Here is a 14,584-nt window from a genome sequence, read left to right on the forward strand (position 1 = left end):
GCATTTTTGTCATTTTCTCAAACCATCACTTTATGAGAAGAATAGCAAGAAAGGGTACTTAAGTCTTTTCAACAACACCAGAGTCCGATGCAAAGTTATGTCAACATACACAGAAATACGAGCCCCATGTGCTTGTATACGTGGTGCTCATTCAAAGCCCCGAACACAGACGTGGGATTCAGTGAATCATCGGGGGCGAACATACACAACCCTCTCGTGGGTGAGTGCCTGGGGCTGCTGAACCCACTTGGGTGTTTCACATCTCAGGTACCAGAATGCCTCAACCAGCCAATCCCTTCACTCACTGATGTCTTCTTTGACTTGGGCTCTTCCCAGTTGTAAGGGTTGATTTGAGAGAGAGGGAGAAAGTCTGTAGTCTTGCTGTTTATTTTTTGTTTATAGTGGTTTTCTTTTTCCTTAAGTTTTTTATGACTGTTTAGGATCTGAGGCTCCTCTGTGTAGCATGGTCACATCATGGAACATGACTTTGCTCCTCCTATAGAAGTTTCCGGTATGACAGCACTTTCTTTCTTATGGCAGAGAGAATCAGCATGGGCTTGTTCTGTATTTTTATGAGCCGGGAAAAATTGATGCCTTCATAGCCATTGATTTTGGATCACTGTAAAAACCGTATACAGGTCAGATTCCGGTGATCCAAATGCCGGTTCCCAATAAACAAAACCTGTAGATCACATCTACGGTGTTAGATCTGAGAAAAAAAATACCAAAACCATGTTTTTTGAAGGGACCTAACAGGGCAGAACGAGAAAACGGGGCAGAACGAGCGCATTATATATATATATATATATATATATATATATATATATATATATATATATATATATATATATATATATATATAAGCAAGATCAGACGTTTGAATCATAATTAGCATGTTCTATTTACTATTTTCATATGTTGACTCCAACATGATGTTTTGACCATTTTTAAAAGATCCTTAACTTCATGAATTGTGACCATTAGATTTTTCACCGTCTTAGCAATTAAATTTTATTGTATATTGTATATGATTATACCTACAATCATGATAAATGTACAATGTTGTACACATCTAAATGGTTAGATCTAACATTCAGTGGCCAGATCCCAGCAAACAAGATGTTCAAAAACCACAATAGTTTTTGTTTACATACAGAAATGTACGTGTCTGTGTGTGTGCACGCGTGCAGAGCAGATCAGGTCCAAGGTTTCTTGGACAGAGAACAGTCCAAGAAAGTACCTGTGCCCCCTTCTGCTGTTTTGTAAAATCCATGCTGAAAAACTTTGTGGTTGTGCACATTCCAAGTTTTGCTCACTTTTCATGTGATTCCAAATCGATTCACCTTGTGATTTTGAATCATATGATTCTAAATTGCATGAGATGAAATCCCATGATTCCAAATTATGTGCTACCTGCATTTGCAATTGTAATTATTGGCGAACCATCTTATAATTATGTGGTACTGTAGTTCTAGAATATATATATATTTTAATGGATTATTGATAAGCTGGTAAAGGAGCTAAACGAACTGAACAGAGGTGTTCAAGCTTGACTGGGATCCAAGTTCAACATCGGCCTGGATTCAGTCTCAGTAGGATTTGACATGGAACTCTCTTGCTTTTCTAGGCTTTAACTCAGAATTCTTTGAAACTAAGTTTTCTTAGCTTTAAGGTTTTTTCAAGGAGGTTTTATATTTGAAAGTGATTATGAATTGCCTCTCAAATGCCACATGTAGTCTCATGCCAAGATTAGTGCTAAGCCTACTTCCATTAATCCTAATGGTCCTGTGAGACAACCATGGCCACTAGCCTTACATTAGGACCAATACATTCTGCTGTACCATGTGATCCTGATTAGAATATAGTAATCTTCTTTCACTGTAGCAAGCCTGATTGCATCTAAATTTAGTCATTGAAGATTTTCACATATACAAGTGAATTTATCCTTGACAACTAAATGATGATCCAGTGTACTTACGAAGTTGAACATATGTTGAACCAGTGCATAAAAAATTGTGGAAATATTTATTCAGAGACTTTTTTGGTGAAAGGTCTGCAATCATGCCAAGAGTAGACAAAACTAATTTTGTTCTTTATAATCATGTGAGCATTGAGATATTTATAAATTATCCTTGCCTTTCTCATCATGGATTTCCAGCTTTTTGATTTCTTAATTATCTTTCAATTACATGAACCAGGTTGAACTTGCAGACAAGCTTCCTCACATACAATCACTGTCTTATTCATCTTTTTCCTTCTACAATTTTTTGGCTGTATCTTACTGAACATGTATTGTCCTTCCCTTCCAGAACAATCACTGTGAAAAACATGGTATTTAAATAAAATGCTTAAATTTGAAAATCATGTTCCTAACACATAATACAGTGACTCAATGGTTTTACCAATCGAAAGCCTATCAATATGGATTCATGAAGGGGATTTTCATTGGCCTAGCAAAAAAAAAAAACACAGTATCATGTTAAATTCATACTAAAAATGTCTTTTGTAAATTTTGTACTATTTGTATGTTTACTATATAAACATTATAATTTTTATATCCTCCAATGATTTTTTACTACCATAAACAGACAAAGGCATGACTTATGGGGAACCCCTGGTACTTTCCCCCGCCTGAGTAGCAAATGGCCTTGGGAGAAGGTGCTGACCCCTTTATCACAGGTTCAACTCTCATCGGGTGTGCGGGTGCCTTTATTTGGTGGGCTCGTACAGTGATCCCACCCGGGGTTTACCTTGTAGGGAAGCGGGTCCACTAAGTGGCCTAGTACTCGGTGAGGGTTCCTCGTCATTAAACAAACAAACAAACAAACAGACATTTAGGGAAATTTTGGACAACAAACATGTAACTCAATTTAATTTCATTATCGTTACCCCATCTAGTTGCTTTTAACAGATCGAGTCCAAGATATTTGGACCCGATCCCACAAACATGATCTGCCAACTAAATCCTGAACGTGGTCTAGTTTTTTGGATTTTGATGGTTGAACAAAGTCCAATTTGAAGGAACTTACCAAGAAGTATGTCAGGTCTATATGATATTAATTCAAGAAAATTCACCAATGGATCTCAAACATATTTCTGGAGCAAAACATAACCCAGTTCTCTCTCCGGGCCCACTTCGAGTTTTTGTTCTTACCGTGCCTGTATGCTTTTTTATATTGGCCCTCTGGCCAAGTTCGGATCTGATCCATTGTTCAAGCTGAAGGTAGGAAATAAGATATGTCACTATACATAAAAGGACCAAGTGAAGAATGTTAGATAATAAAACTATTCTTTTTACTGGTGTCTCTTGGGTGACCGTACCAGATATGATATGACACGATGACACGTAATGAATAAATTTCAATAATTTTTAGTAAAATTGCACGCATTTTTGTGGTCTAAAATAAAAAAATAGTTATTATTGATAAAAAAATAAAAATAAAATGTTCTGGAGACGTATTTTTTTAAAAATATTTTTGAACTTGCGTGTCAGGTCATACCCATATTTTTGCGACACATGTATAGGACGTCATTTCTTGGGTCTCAGGGCCCACTCGAGTCAGGCGACTCGACCCATCTTACTCTACAATGAGTCGGTCCATGCCCATCTTGAGTCCAATATCGCAAGAACAGGACAATGCAAGAACAAGGGCCGGCCAAAGTGGAGATAAATTCACTAGGCAGGTCCGACCCAAAGACGAGTCTAGATGGAGTGCAATATGATTGCACAAATATTTGTGCATTAAGCACCAGATTGCCCAACATCAAGCCTTGAGCCCCACAACTGATAGGCCCTGCCCCCAAGATGGAGGGTGATAATGCACAAATATTTGTTCCATCATATTGCACCTGATCTTTTCCCCCAAAACCCTACCAGGTAAATTATTGTTGTCCTTTTAATTCCTTAGGGTTGTTTGCATTTAAAAACAGGTTGGGTCCAGGCTTGAGCAACTTATGTAGGGCTTGGTGCATTCCTGACACAAATGGGTGGGACATCCTTCATCTGACACTGTATCTGACCTTCAAAAAGTGCAAATCGGTTTCACTGGCCCCCAAAGTCATCCCTATCTCCATACCCTTCCTTTGGATTTCATTGATGCAAGTTGTTTTAATCAAATCTGACTCATCATTCATTTAATGAAGATCAACTTTTAAATCACCGAAATCCAACTTGTGTGCAGGATTTTGTGGCTATTCAAAAATCTAACAGTTGACAAAACACAAAATTTTGTGATACAAAAGGTCATATCCCCCCCCCCCCCCAAAAAAAAATAAAAATAAATAAAATGACCCAAGAGTCTATTCTTATTAAAGTGACCATTGTGAATCCATGTATAAGGTCAGATTTGATCAAAACAACTTGCATCATAAAATTTAAGAGGGATATAAAGATGGAGGATGACATATGGGTTGAGTGGGAACCGAACTGCAAAAATAGGGCCAAGTTTATAGCGGAATATGCCCAGATCTGAAATTGGAATCCCAGATTTGGTTGCCATCTAAATGTGCACTGAATTCGATTAAAATGGGTGAGTTTGTTGTATATATATATATATATATATAGGCTAGACCTTATTTTCATCTTACTCCAACCTAATCCAGCTAGACCAGGCCATTTTTTTTTTTAAATTCGATCCAAGTTCAAATATATTCTCACTCAAACTGATATATGAGTTGAATCTGTCAGAGATGGATCAGAAAATCGACCCGTTAGATCCCTAAATTAGTGTAAATTCCCATGAAAGTGAGTCATGCCTAGAACCAGTAAACTAGCTGAATGATCTGAACACATGCTATTTGGGCTCAGTTCGTTTACAATCAAGGTTTGATTAGGTTTGGCTTGCTCATGCTCGACTCAGGTTTCCACCCAGATGAACCAAACTTTTTTTTTCATAATAGATATGGGGGAATTAGGGCCCCTCCCTTTTACAAACAGGCTCGAGCCAACCCAGACATGCCAAAGGCCTGTTTAAACTACCAAGCTCTTATTCAACTACCCATATACCAGTGGGGTTTGAAATTGTAATGTCCCATCACATGGTGACTTGCACAAACTACTTCTACCAGATATGGTCGAAGCCCCTGTTGGTGCCAAACAAACCAAACTTTGAGCTGGCTCATTTTACGAAGCAAAAACACTTTTTTTTTAAACAACCTTAGTAAGATTTGAACTTTAATGGATACGTGTACACTAAACCAAGTAGTTGAGCTACCTCATTGTTTTTGTCATGTAAGATATATTAATCATTATATGAACTTATGAGTAGTAGTGATGCAAGAGCCGAGGAGAAGAACTGGGTTCATAAGGATACATTTGTATTTTGGTTTTCTGTTTGCTATTTTGGATCTTATATCTAATTCATATCTTTAGGATAGATTTTATCTTTTTAGAAAGTTATCTTAGAGGGTAGTTTGTTTCTATCAAAATTAGGAAATCTTATTCTCTAAAAGGAGGAAAGATGTTATTTAGAGTTGGAATAAGAGAAAATTTCTAGTTTTACTAAATTTTCAGTTATTTTCTATATATATATATTTTATTTATTTTCAAATATTCTTAGATAATTTAGTGTAGCTTCCACTTTGAGTATCAAATATGTAGGTTTCATGAACACCCTTCCTGAATAGCTACATGGGAATTGTCCTCCTTGATTTTGTTTAATTACACGAATCGAGGACACGATCCTATCGATTTTGGTTTTACCAAATGTTTAACCTGGAGAACAGCATTGCTCAGAATATTTTTATGACTCCCCAATGTGCTACTTAGATCAATGACATCTAATATTTTCCAACAACACAACGTAGCCAAGCAACCCTTCTCAGCTTCAATTTGTTGTGGCGTCTGTTTGTAATCGTAGCTCACATCCTTTCTTGCCTCTGCAGAACAGTGACTTACTGGCTGCAACGTCATCAAGTATCGTCGGAGGGAAGAGGTGGAGCATGGGCCCCTCCCCAAGTCATGCATCTCGTGATACCAGACAATGTTCTTTCCATCCATTTGTGGGAGAGCTCACTGTTCACAATTGAGCAGATGGGAATTGGGGCACACAGCAGTTGGAAAGAGGTTTTTAGAACCTCCGGAAACTTTGAGGTAGAAGGCTTGGAAGAAGAACCGGAAGGCAAGTTTGAGTTTCCAACAGATGGGTATTGCAATTTGAGTTCGAAGGACTCAAGAGCATAGAACCTGTAATTTTTGGATTGTAGACATGTAGTACACATGTCGAGGGTGCTGAACCCTGCTGAACACAGTGAAAAAGATGTATGAAGTTTCTTGTAGTTGTGGTTAGGGAAAAATAGTGAAAACAAGGTCAAATGGCAAGCGTTCGGGTATGAGTTTCGATCCAAAACTGAAAGGACCTGATTCAGGGGTTCTAGGATGACGAACACAGGAAAAGGGTGTTGATGGTCAATGGTTACTAGTTTAGGGAAATCAGATATTTCAGGTACCCGACAGGATGCAATTTTAGATTTTGGGGTTTAGAAGATTAATAAAAATTATTTCAAGACTATGGAAAGGTTATAAGGGTACTTTGGAAGTCTGTGAGATAAAGTCTCATATGTTCTAAAATTTGAACAAATGATCTGCAACACAAATATGCCTCTTGGGTTGTTGTAGAAGCCAAAATGCACGGTTAGGGATGTTGGGGGAGCTCGGGCTCTTGAAAAGGGTTGGACGGCTAGCCCTTGAGGTCTAATCCTGATGTGAACTAAGGTGGTTCAGAGAAGAAGAGAGAAAGACTTGTGAGAGAGATAGAGAGAGGGATGACTAGAGGGAGAGAGAGCTTGGGAACTTTAATAACATTCAATGCATAAAAAGAGAACTCCCGACATCTATTTATAGATGGGAGGCCTGAGATAATCCATAAGCCATAAAGAATCCTAATGTAAAATGAAAACTAGACTAGAAAAAGAATTCTAGAGTCCTACCTCTGTCAGGACTCCTACTCTAACTAAAAGTCTTAATTAATTGTGAAAGAAAACCTAATTATAATTTTCCTAATTAATCTTGCTAGACATCTAGAGAGGGGGATGTCCCACCCTATTCCTCCATTTAGATGCCCTCCATGTGGGCCCTATCAGGTCCATGATTTTGGCACAGACGTGTCAAAATATCATTCCTTCTAGCATGGACATGGGTCTCCTAACTTTTTCATATGTGAAGACACATCAGTCTCCTGGGCTCCACCTTGGCCTCTGAATCCATATTTCCTTGCTGAAGTGGCATCTGAATTATGGAGCTCGAATCCTAGTGAGTTTGCTGGATCTATGATGATAACAACTCTACCATGCTCTAAATCACTTTGCCCCTAAGGTCTGAAATTTGAGAACCGCTTCTTCAAGTTGAATTCTCATTACCATGTGGTTGAATACCTTCATCCATGGTCACACTCGATGTGATGTTTTTGCATCATTCGATCGTACTTCAACAGTATCTTCGTCTTCAAGATAGTTGTGGGTTGGGGCATATGGTCTTCATCATGAAGCATATGCACAATCGTTGGAGGCTCTCTATTGAACAGTTTGAGGTGTGATATGTGAAAAATAGAATAGATCTTCACTTCTTCAAGGAGTGTCAAATAGTAGGTTGGTTTCCCTATTTGTTTATCCACTCGGTTTGTTCTATAGTACTTGGGTAACAACTTGTGAAATTCTTAGCCCAAGAGAGTCTCATGCCCTCTAGGCCTGCATTTCAGCCACACCCAGTTTTTTACATTGAATGCTCAATCAGATAGACCTTTGTCGTAGATCTATTTTATGCATTGTTGGGATTTTGCAATATTCTGCCTCAATGCGATGATAATCTTATCTCGCCCCTTTAGAGCATGATCTACTTTGGGAGATGCGACACTCTCATGATTATATGCAACTACTGATAGAAGAGAAAACCTGTGTAATGCCTCGAGCAAAATAATCTTTATGGAAGAATGATGAATTGTATAGGCATACTTCACCTATGGCAAGAAGTGATGCCACTTGCTTGGGCGATTTTCCACGAAGCTACAGAGGTAGGTCTCTACCGCCTTGTTTATAATCTTTGTTTGCCCATCCGTTTGAGGAACTTTGTCCCACTAAGCTTGAAGTAGGTGATTCAAAATTGATTCAAGAAGATTGAGTCCTAATAACTCACAATGCTCGTTAGTATACTGTAGAGCTTCACCACGTGACTTACAAATTGTTTAGCCATAAACTCGGCACAAAACTTCTGTGGCAATCCAATAAAGTGAGCGTACTTGAAAAATCTATCCACCATGATTATGATGTCCTCTTTCCTCAAACATGTGTTGTGGTACGACCTAGAATCCTAAATTACAACAATTCAGTCACGTACCAAAAGAAAAAATCATAGCACAACAACTTTTGTTCTGCTGTTCAAATTACTACTGCAAACAAAACACAATAGTTAATTGTACGCAAACTTTAATGCTAGAAATGAAGGCTTGTTGATGCACTTAACTTATATAGTCATTCACGATGAATGTGAGCTTTAGCTCACAATATCATTGGTAGCTAGAGATGCGACCTTCACTCCGGTCAATTCATTTGATTGGTTCTGATTATGCCCAGGTTCAATGTTGAGACTATTTCAATTCAGGTGAACACAATACAAAAATGCAGAGCTATTGCGTATGAATCAGAAAAATTCCTAATTTAGTAAAAATTAAGCAATTAACACAATAAAATGATCTAAATTAATGATCAGGGGTAATGTACTCATTTTTTGGTGGATTTAAGACTATCGACAACTAAGTTGAGCTCTAATGACTCGTCTGAATCCAATTAAAACACACGTTCCTTCAATCGAACAATTGGCAAGCAACAATGTCTGAACAAAGGTTGAGACATGGATTATAGCTCGAATTCACCATAAAAAATCGTAGTAGATGTTTCAGATCACTCAGTCAAGACTTGGTCTGTTAGGCAACGCTCAAGCAAGAAAACAAAGAAACAAGAACAATTAAAACACAAAGAAGAGGGACACAGAGATTTACATGAAAAAACCTCCCCTCAAATCCGAGAGAGAGTAAAAAACCATGGTCGCCCAGAGAAAAACCTTTATTGTTCTTTCCCGACCGTTACAAGAGAGAAAGAAAAAAAAGAATTTATAAGGCAAGGGCGACATCCCTAAACCTAAACAAGTCAGGTCTGATCCATAAGAAATCGGGTCCCAAACATAAGCCCCCAAAAAAATTCTTCTGGGGGGTGCTACCCCCTAACCCACCCGCTGACCGCCGCACCGGGGGGAGCCCTCGGACCCCCTACTGCAAGGACAAAAACTCTGAATCAGGCTCCATAACTCATCATGCTCAATAATCAAACACTTTGATTAGACTTCCTTGACGTTGATCTAACTCTAGAAACTCAGAATCAATTATCATGTTGGAGGAGATCGATTTATAGCTCCTTACAGCATCATCTACCAGCCTTTGACATCTGAAATTGGTTGCAGCACCCTCGATTGAAGATCTACAATAAGAAACATGAAAGGAAAGGAAGAAGATGGAGAAGATGAGAAGATTGAATAGAGAGAAATCCTTTAGAAGGAACAAATTCCTCTAAAGGAACAAATCCTCTCAAAGAGAGGTCCAATACTCCAATTGGAGTCCAGATTATTGATTTCAAAAATCAGAGTTTAGAAAAGATGAGAATTACAAAGCTGGAGCTATATTTATAGCTCAATAAAAAATGTAAAAGTCAACACTTGGCTGACTTAGTGCCTAATTATCTAAGTCAAACATGGCACCTAGATCTATTCAATGAGAACACTCCAACTGGTCAGCCTTTACACCTCATCTCTACTGACAAAGCAAACTCGATCTGTGGTAGGTTACATGTTGGCTGCACCTTGGTTGGCTAAGCCGATGCAACATGGTTTGCTGAACTATAGTGCATCACTAACAATCTGGTGTATGTCTGGCCTGATTCAAATCAAGCTAATGTTGTCCATGGCTTGCACATGTTGGCCTGTGCGTGAGCTAGGTGAGTACACAAAACATGAGGGCACTGCTTCCATGAAGTCTATAGAGATATCTTGCCACACTCACTTGGGGATCGATAATGGTTATAGAAACCTATGTGGGTTCATCATCTCGTATTTAATGGGTTGGCAAACTATGCATTGATACATATATTCAAGGACACAAACCTTTATGTTCAACCAATAAAAAAAGGCTTTCAGCCTCTGGTACGTTTTGGACATGCACCTTATGTATTATAGTTCGAATCATGTCACTTTTTGATGGTAGATATATATGTTCTTTATAGAACAAAATCTCACCTCTAACTGTGTAGTGAGGGCGACTATTCGAGTTTATACCCAACTCACACAAATTTTATGAATCCCACTATGTCTCGCTCATGCATTAGAGTCTGACTCACGTCGCTTTTTGATGGTAGATATATATGTTCTTTATAGAACAAGATCTCACCTCTAAACGTGTAGTGAGGGAGACTATCCGAGTTTGTACCCAACTCACACAAATTTTATGAATCCCATTGTGTCTCATTTGGGCATTACATGCCTTACTCCATACATTGCATTGAATAGTAGTAAATGTGTGCAAAAGCAATGAATTTTCAAATTGTTGGAAAAGTGCATAAGCCACTTTGTACTCTATGCTCTTCTTGTAATGGACCTTGAAGTCATATCCCATGAGCTTCACGACCTATCTTTGCTGGTTGACGGTGGTGATACACTGCCCCAACAAGTATTTGAGGCTTTGGTTGTTAGTTTGCACGATGAACTTGGCCTAAGAAGGTAGGGGTGCCATTTCTCCAATGCAAGAATAGTGGCAAACATTTCCTTGTCCTAGGTAGACAATGCATGACTCTGGTTGGGCAAGGCCTTGCTCACGAAAACAATGGGGTATTTTTCTTGTGAAAGGACAACACTTACCTTACTATTACATGCATCCGTTTGTACCACAAAAACCTTGGAAAAGTCTGTCAAGGCAAGTATAGGAGCTTGGCACATAACTTCAACTTCTCGAAAGCATCAGTGGCTTTGTCGGTTCACCCAAAACTATCTTTATTCAAGAGAGACATAAGGGGATGGACTATGGGATCATAGTCTCATGAATCTTCATTAGTACCCACTCAACCCGAGGAACCTCCGAAGTGCCCTCATGGTTTGTGACTTAGGTCATGCTTGCATCTCATCTACTTTGTCTAGATCGACTCGGATGCCTTGGCCTAAGATAACGTGGCCAAGATAACTCACTTGTTCTTATCTAAAGAGGCACTTTGATGTTTTAGCATGCAAGTGATGGTCTCATAAGTTGTTCAAAATCACATGCACATGTTTCATATGTGTGTCCCAAGAATGACTATACATCAATATATCGTCGAAGAAAACAAACACAAACTTCGGTAGCATAGATTTGAAGATGTCATTCATGATAGCTTGCAAGGTTGCAGGTGTATTGGTCAACCCCAATGGCATCACCAAGAACTCATAAAGAATTTAATGAGTCCTAAAAGTCATTTTGTGAATGTCTTCATGGGCCATACACACTTGGTGGTATCCCAAACGAAGATCTATCTTTGGTGAAATGAGCAGTACCGTGCAACTCGTCAAGTAGCTCCTCGATAATCAGGATAAAACTTGTCCTTCACGGTGATGTCGTTTAAGGCCATGTAGTCGATGCAAAACTTTCATGTACATTCATTTTTCTTCACCAAAAGCACTGGTGAGAAGAAATGACTCACACTAGGACAGATGATTTCTTGACCCAACATCTCTCTCATGAGTTTTTTGATCTCATATTTTTTAGAGTGAACGTACTGTTAGGGTCACACGTTCACCGGTCTCATACCCTCCTTCAAGGGTATATGATAATCTTGGGACCGTCTAGAAGGCAACCCATGTGGTTCATAAAACATGTCAAAAAATTTAGCCATCAAATCTGCCATATTGAGAAAAACGATCAAAGGGATCTGGGCATTTTTTGGCCCCACCACTTGGGCGATGAGCAAGTAGGCACTTTGGGTACCTCGTAGCAAATTTAATACCCCCTTATGCTGCACTTTATCTGCTGTAGGAGGTCTAATAGTAGCAAGTCTCACCTCTCCTCCATCCTTTCAAAAAGACATCTCCATGTTATAGAACTCAAATGCTACTTTTCTCAAAGTTCATAGCCAATTCATGACAATGACCATATCTATACTATAGATAGGTAAAACGTATATGTTCACCATGAGTTTAGCTCCTTAGAGATGCAAACACACATTGAGACAAACCTCTAAACACTTGAGGTTAGTCCTCTTGCCAACCATGATACTGAAAGAAAGATACTTCTTGAATTTGCACCCGATTTCTTAGACTATACTCTCACGGATGAAATTGTGAGTGTTACTGATATCATTAAGAACATTTACCTCATGTGAGCTAAGGCGGTCATAGATCCTCGTGGAGTTGGGCATAGAGACATCCGAGGGTGCATGGTAGGAGAAGAGGCTCCTCCTGGCTATCTACCTCGTCTGGTGGTTGGTCGTTTGACAGTTCTTCTTGTTCGAAGTCTGATTCTACCACTCAGAGGATGTGATAGCACTTGCACATGTGGCCTTTAAACCACTTCTTTTTGTAATTGATGCATAAACCCTTCTTGATGCACTCTTCTCATTGTGCTCATGAGATGGGTTCCACCTTAGGGGCTGATATCACTCCCTTGGATGAACCAGACTTGGTTTGGCCTTCTAAAGAATAACCACAAGCATCGATAGACCAATTTGGCCTCTGCATGACTTGAAGTCTATTTTGCTTCTTATCATGAAGCTTAGCCACTCTATAGGCCTCCTCTGGACTGCTCACTGTTGCGGCTAGGATCTTAATATGAAGATCGTCATGCAGACCGCTGATGTATGACACAAGCAAGGTCTCCTCGTTGACTTATAGCAAAAGCATACATAGATTATTAAATTTCGCTTGGTACTCATCCAAGTTGGCCGTTGTTTGAGATTTTTGAGATTCACATGGTGATTAACCAGCACTGTGGGCCCAAACCTCTTCATAATGCACTCAATAAAGTCCTCCTAAGAGGGCTTCCCATATACAATGTTCAATCATTTGTATCCTCAAAGGGTGCCACCCTTAAGGCAGGCAACCGCTTTGGCAACACGTGCCTCATAGAGCACATTATGACATGAAAAAGTGTTTTAGCTTAAAAACTCACTCACACACATTCTCACCAGCAAGAGAAGGAACATCGAAATGAAGTTTTTTACCCATGCCCCATGTGAAATCATCAGGAAACTCCTTGAGAATTAAGTTGTTAGGTCCTTCCAGCCCACCAACAAAAATGAAGCCCTAGTTGCCTGGCTGCCTCAATATATTGAGTAGTCGGGCCTCAATGTGATATATGAGATCTACAATCGACCACTATATAGGCTCTAAATAGTTGCCTTACTTTGCGCTCACTTGCCATTGCCAAAAAAAAATTGGCTTGCGTCTGTTCGATAATCGTCCAAGCCTGTTCCGCATGCTTGCAAATTTCTTTTGTCTTATCAATTTTGGAGGGCATTGACTTTTCCATTTGGGCAGGTTCACTCTCATATCAACCTTTAGAAATGTTATAGACCATCCTAGATCAGATCCCGAGAAGCCATTTTAGATCCAGATTTTCCCAAGAGACCTAGTTTGACAGGGATTGAAGGACACCTATTTTTATTTGGATTCTTATTTTTGGTCTTTTATTTCTTTTAGAACTCTTTGGTAGAATCTAGAAATAAGTGTTCTTATTCTTTATTAATTATGAATGAAATTAGTAGATTGATTTTTTTTTGTTCTTCATGTTCTTGAACCATAGCCCTAGAGGGAATGCCTTTTCTCCCTCTCTTTTTCCACGTCTTCCTCAATAGCAGCCCACCCAAAGGGATCAATATTCTTTCTTTGCCCTGTTGTTGGCCCTATCTGATCCAGAGCCTAGCAAGATCGAGAACATAATTCTCTTTCCTAATTTTTTTGCGTCAAAGCCTTCCCGAGTCAGATTTGTAGAAACCTTTCCTCTCTAAGGCGAGTTTCGAACATTAGTATCAGAGCGAGGTGTTTTACAAGATCAAGAATGACAAATCTGCATCCTTAGAGGCAGATCATGATATTTTTTCGCAACAGCAAGGGTCCATGCCGTTCTTGAATCCGTTCGGGTTCCTATTAATGCATTGATTGAAACGTCTGAAAGTCGTTCAATTAATGTAGAAGATTAACCTTTGGCAAATTTAAGATTAGCATGGATCGTCTAGAGAACACTGTAGATGAAGGATTCGTCAGAATAGAATGAGAACTATAGAAAATTATGCATCTCGTGACTAATTCCATGGGATAGGAAGACACCACTAGTAGAAACCCACTCACGGCTGGAATCGTCAATAGCGTAGAAGCACAACTGGCACCCTTCTCCTTGCAACATGGGAGCTAGGCTGACAGAGGTATTGCCACGGGCTGGATCATACCCAGCGACCCCTCGCCAACCATGGCCAACAAGGGTGACCCTCACCTACCTTCACGATCGCATGAATTTCCCCTCTGAGAGACACCCTTCTCTCTCTCTCTCTCTCCCTTTCGCCACTCTTGCCTACAGTGTGTCCCCTT

The sequence above is a fragment of the Nuphar pumila genome, chromosome 13, assembly GCF_984573655.1.
Source record: "Nuphar pumila chromosome 13, dmNupPumi1.hap1.1, whole genome shotgun sequence".
Taxonomy (NCBI): domain Eukaryota; kingdom Viridiplantae; phylum Streptophyta; class Magnoliopsida; order Nymphaeales; family Nymphaeaceae; genus Nuphar; species Nuphar pumila.